We start from the raw sequence: 6,479 nt of genomic DNA on the forward strand, positions 1-6,479 counted from the left end.
AAATAGCATCTCTCTCTCTCTCTCTCTCTCTCTCTCTCTCTCTCTCTCTCTCTCCCTGGCTCATTTCCTGAGCCCTGCATTTTCAGTGTCTGTATAAGACTGTGTCAGAAGCAATAGATCTTAGGGTCTTGGGGGTGGGGAGGGAAAGAGTCTTAGGGAAGAAAAAAGAAAAAAGGAACCATTGACTATTTATCCCAAGTGCTGATCCTCTCTGATATCTGAGAAGAAAGGGAATAGAAATCCTAGGAAGATAATATACTCTTAGTGTCTCCAGCAGAAACAGAAAGGATTAACAAGAGGGAGATGGGGAGATGGCGACTGGGCTCCTGATGAAGTGCTGTTGGGTTAATTGAGAACCTAAGCTTACTGATAACACAGACTTTACTTAACAAAGAAAGCACTGGCATGCATTTAAGTTACTAGGTAGTCCCAGTCTTTCCCACCTGAGTGTCGTCTCCCCATTGCCTTGGTGGCAGACTTGACAGAGTGTGTCCACTAGACAGAAAAGGGTAGTGCCTGCTCTGGATCTGAAGTGGTTTTAATGAGCTGGTGCTAGCTTAAGGCACAGGCTAGGATAAATACCACAGGAGGTCTGAGGTCAGGTTGCTGCATTTCAGAGTAGAAATGTATAATAAAAATAAAATAAAATAATGTCATGCTTTCCGTACAGACAAAAGGGGGCATATCCAGGAAAGGGGCTGCACTCGGGTCTGCTCATTGAAAGCAGGATGGCTTCTGGCCTAGGGAAGGGGGAGAAATGCTCTGGATCCCAGCAAATCAGGGTGAGAATAGAAACCACTTGCCAAATTCGGGAATAGAAAAGGGTATGGGAAATGGATGCTGCTGGTCATGTACATGTAGTTCGTGCCCGCTGCAGTTCTGACACCACTGCTAAGCCTGCTGCCCGTTTTAATTCAGAAAAGGGTGGGTACGAGGAGGATTGTTGGGGAAGTGAACTGAATCCTGTGTAGGTGTCAGCTTCCTTTAGCAGAGGATGTGGGCATGTTGAGCACAAATGGGGAAAAAGGTAAGGGTACGGAATCGCTGTAGGTGGGTGTGAGAATGGCTGGTGCCTGATACTCCCTGGTGAGGAGGAGGAAGCTGATCATTTCCTAGACTGCATTCCCTACAATTTTGCCCCATCTCCTTGTTCCTCTTGGAACACACACACACACACACACACACACACACACACACACACACACAGAGAGAGAGAGAGAGAGAGAGAGAGAGAGAGAGAGAGAGAGAGACTTAGAGCAAAGGATTATTTTCTAGGTCCCCCACATGCCTAAGATGTATTAGTAAAGGTCTATTAGGGACTTGAGTAATGGATGCTCACAACCTGAATTATTATTGATCACTGTGGCAGACCATCATGAAAATCTCTTTCTCACTATACAATAGTCTCTTTAAGAGAGTCTGGTGCCACTATTCATGGTATATTAACCAAGACTAAGAAAGTGTCTTCACCTAATACCAAAGCCTAGAGGATAGGGATCTTCGAAATGTAGGAGAGGTAAACTATCAAATGAGAAAAATAACAAAATATCCATGGGAATTCAAAGGGAAACACTTTCCTAGTGAACTAAAACAAAAATCTGAAGACAAAATTATGCTTCTAAAAAATAAGTAAAAATATGCCCTTTACTCGTGTATAACCCCTCCCTTTTCCTTCCTTTCCTCTCTCCTCTCTCATGCCATTTTGGGACTTGTTCCTGTCTCCAGGTCTCTGTCTTTATGGCTATTGCAGCCTGCCGTGTGCCGGTGGGGCTGGAATTCCTTCTGGAGTGAGGTTAGGTTTCTGGGCACGAGTGCCAGGTTTATAATAAGAAAGGGTAAATCTATCTCCTTAGCATTCAGAGGGAGCACTTGCCAATCCTGCATTTCTCTGTGTGCTAGGACTAGCCTTTGGGGTTCTAACCTTCAGGAGGCATCAGGTTCTCCAAGGCTGACAGCAGGGGCTGTTCCACACAGATTTACTGAGAGGAGGCCAACTGTCTCCATTGAAGATCGGAACATGTTGCCCTTCTCCTCATTGCCCTTTCTTCTTTGGGAATTGTTTTATAGGGGGAGGAGAAATGCTCCAAGACTCCCTCACTAGAAACAAATGTTGGAACTGTCTTTAGATCACATTGGTGTCTCACTGAGTCTGACTAGACCACTTGGGATTACAGCAGATGTAGTTAGCCCTTCCTCTGAGTCCAGTAAAGTAGCCTCTAGAGTAACTGGCTAAAAATGAGGTTAGCCAGCTGACAAGAGCTCGTCCATCCCTCTCCTGTCCATCTTGCTGTGAAGCTCAGAAGAACTTAGGATATGGCGTGACCTGTTTCAGTGATTCTCTGACGACCTGTCTCTGTGTCTGCCTGGTGAAGACCATCTTCTCTGAGTCATCGCCTGCCCAGAAGTACAAGAGACCCCAGAAAAGTGAGCTTGTCTGTAAATTAGGGGGAAATGGTTGTAACCTCTTGTTCAAACAACATGTGCACTGCCTGTAGAACTTGACTTGAAAAACAAGGCAATCAGACGATAAATTGGTATTTGAAATACTTCTTTCAAGTTCCTCACCACTTCCTTTCCCACGCAAAGGGCTAGTATCCCAATTACATGTCCAAGCACTGATTTGCCTGCCCAAGTTCTTGATAGGAGATATTGGGGTCTCAGGATCTTAGAAAACAGGGGTATGGGGGAGAGTAGGCCAAAGCCATGTGTGCACTACAATCACTCTGACAGTACATAGAGAGGAAGATTCTATGATGAGGTCTTATCTAGGGGCCTTACTCAGCAGAAGATATGTGGATAACTGCAAGAAAAAGAGTCCCCTGTAACTACCCTTACATAGATTACTCCCAAGGCTATTTCCAATACCATGACTGAACACTACTAGATTGATTGATGAACGGTTTCTTTTATATTTGCTTACATTTTCTTTAGTCTGGTTCTGATTCTTACTAATACACTGTTGTCTGAAGCTCCTTCTGCCTAAATTCTTCCTTCCATCTTTCCCAAGAGTGAGCTATGTAACAGTGCTTTCCCCATCTTCTCTTGATCTCCCTTTCTTTATCCATGAAAAGCCTCTCCCCAACTTCTCTTTGGTAGCTGTACGACTATATCTTGGCATATGCTTTTAGGAGGATCTGAAATGTAGAGGATTGGGGTACTTTTCACAGATAGTTTAATATTTTCCATTTCCATGTAGCTGTGCAAGTCTTCAGGGGCGGGATAGTGTAGTGGTTAAAAGTACTCAAAGGTAACTGTGAACTGGATTTAAGTGCTAAGTACTCTGCTGTTAGCTGTGTCTCTGGCTTCTGAGTTGTTGATGTCTTTGGTGGTGATGATTGATCCAGAGCCTCGCCCAAGCTTAATGTGTGTTCACCCGCTGAACCCACCTGTTTTGCTGCATTCTGAAATGGTCATGCTTACAACCCCTTAGGGTTGTTGTAACATTTAGATAGATCACTTAACTCCAACACATAATGTGCCATATGTGTCTTCTAGATAGATGAGGTCAGAGAGGGAGAAAAGATCCTACTAGGACTTAAAGCTTCCAATGAGTTTGGAGCTAGAGCTCATTCTAAATCTATGAAGCTCTAAGAATATATGCTCCAATGTGCTTTTAAATCTAGAATTTAAATTAAGGTTCAGGAAAACACATGACACCAATATGATAATTGTCATCTGCTATTCTTAACTTCTCCGAATGAAATCTTATGATCATGTTTCTTTGCCTAAACATAATCCAACATATAATGTGTTCTGGAATACAGAAATGACATGGAAGATCATATCTGGGCTTTCCTTTTCTAGTCATATCATACTAACCCATGGATCACAACCCCTTCAGGTGGCCAAATGAACGACCATTTCACAGAGGCCACCTAAGACCATCAGAAAACACAGACTTTTAAATTATGATTCATAACAGTAGCACAATTGCAATTATGAAGTAGCAATGAAAATAATTTGATAGTTGGGGATCACCACAACATGAAGCCTGTTTTAAAGGGTCACAGCATTAGGAAAGTTGAGGAAGAAAGGAAGGAAGGGAGTAAACTTGGGAGGAAACACATGCTTGAGTGCAATGGCTACCTGCAGCATTTGATGTTCTATGTCGCCTTTCCCTTTAATTCTTGTAAAAAGAATTCTATAAGATAGTAATAATTCTGTTAAACCAGGAATAAATGGAACTCAGAGAGCTGTCTACAGCAAGTCCTTAACCTTGTAAATTGTAGAGCTTGGATATTTTTCCAAAAGCCCATAATTCCCCCTACTTTGCCTTTTACATATCACTTAAATATTAAATGATGACTTTCCAGGACCAGAGGCCTAGTTGGTTTAAATTCACAGGAAAATATGTCAATCTGAAGTTTCCTCTTATATATCAAAATGCAACAGTTATGAAATTAAATCCACATTTCAAATAGCAAAAACCTACAAGGAGGATTTGAAGGGCCAAGAACAGAGATATGAAGAGGGATGTTTTGATAAGTTTTTAATTTTCCTTCCTTGGGGTTATGTTGGATTTTGGGGATGAAGTCTGGGGCAAGTCTTCCACTGGGATCTAGCCCTAAACCAACCAGTCTGAAGAGGATTTCTCTTGGATAGGCCTTTAACGCTGAAGAGTTGTGATGCTCTCTCCTTAGTCCCACAGGTTCAGCTAAACATCTTGAAACTGAAATTAAGAGGCATAAGGAGATATTCTGTGTTTGTAGCATGAGAAATCTTCTTGGTTAAAGAATGGAACTGTGTAGACGGAGTGTAGTAGACATGACTGTCTTGTGATCCGCCTGATTGTCCATCAGAAGAAAAGATACATGGATTTTCCTGTGTGCCAGAGATGGACCAGGGAGGAGAGCAAACTGCTTGGTATTGAAGCTTTCCAGAAAAATGTTTGGGTGTGCTGTGAGTCTTCAGAGAGAACCTATAGGTAATGCATAGGTGAATGAGAACCAACAATAAAACATTTCTCTGTTGGGATACAAATCTCAGTTCAGTAGCCTTTAATGAGAGCCTGCCTTAAGTAGCAAGTAGAACCAATAACTGTAAACAGTTTTGCTATCTGTCTTAGTTAGGGTTTTAGTGTTATAAACAGGCTTCATGACCAAGGCAACTCTTATAAGAACAACATTTAATTGGGGCTGGCTTACAGGTTCAGATGTCAAGGCAGGAATATGGCAGCATCCAGGCAGGCATGGTAGAGTCAGAGCTGAGAGTTCTACATCTTCATCTGAATGCTGCTAGCAGAATACTGACTTCCAGGCATCTAGGATGAGGGTCTTAAAGCCCACACCCACAGTGACATACCTACTCCAACAAGGCCACACCTTCCAATAGTGCCACTCCCAGGATCGAGCATATATAAACTTTCACACTATGCTACAAGGCAAGAAGTTACAGCCCCTGCCCTGCTTACTTCCTCTTCACTACAGTGGTTGACAGTCCTGAATTTAAGTCAGCTAGGGAAGGAGGATAGGCCAAGAGAAAAACATTGGCACATCATTTTCCAGTGGAGGCATCATCTAAAGGTGGTGCAAGCTAAACAGAGGTTTAATACTAAATCACGTTCAGGAGGCCCTTTAGTATTTGGTACTGGGTATTCGAATCACTTAAGGCTCAATTTGTAATTTAACAAAAGTAATTGTACGGCTATTTGGAGGACAGAAAAGCATGGGCCTATCATGTTAACTAAGAGCTGAATGTCATGGGAGTAAATGGATTCTTACAATTCCCCTTTACTTTTGAAGCCATCTGGCTAGATAAAACTGTATTATGTCTATAATTTCAATACAATAAAACTTGCTAAATTGGGAGTCAGGTAAGAATTTAGATATAATGGTCCAAGTTTTTAATGAACAGGATGATTTAATTTAGGGCCAAATAAAGTACTCTGGGTCTTTCCTGAAGTTTCACTGAAAAATAAAGAAGAAACTAAGTATCCAAAATAACAAGAAACTACCATGAATTAAATTACATTGTCTGGCATTGCCATGTTAGTATCCATGCTGTTTTCCTTATCGCTTCTCTCGATTTTCAGGATTATTAATTCATTGATGAAACCAAGCCACATGTCTCTGGACGGGAATGGAGGCACTGAAAAACAGCCAGTGAAGAAATCAGGGTTCATATGTCATTTCAGCGGCAGAGACATGTAGGACACAAGAAACACTGCTATAGCCCAGGGAGCTGAGTGCATCCACTCTTGACAAAGTGTCCCCTATTCAGAGAGTTGGGAGAAAGGAGCAATGATGTAAAGATATTGCATTTCAGAAAAGGTGAAATTTATCACTAAATAGCATAGACAACTAATCATAGCAGGGTCATTCCAGGCTTCTGTGCCCAATAAGGTCATAGGATGGATGGTTTGTGTCACTAGGAGAAAAGGGACGAACAATGAAATACATTTCCCACCAGGGTGTAATTTATTTAATTATTTTTTTAGAGATTTATTTATTATACATCAGTACACCATAGCTGACTTCAGA

Source organism: Mus caroli, chromosome X (genome assembly GCF_900094665.2).
Source record: "Mus caroli chromosome X, CAROLI_EIJ_v1.1, whole genome shotgun sequence".
Classification (NCBI taxonomy): Eukaryota; Metazoa; Chordata; class Mammalia; order Rodentia; family Muridae; genus Mus; species Mus caroli.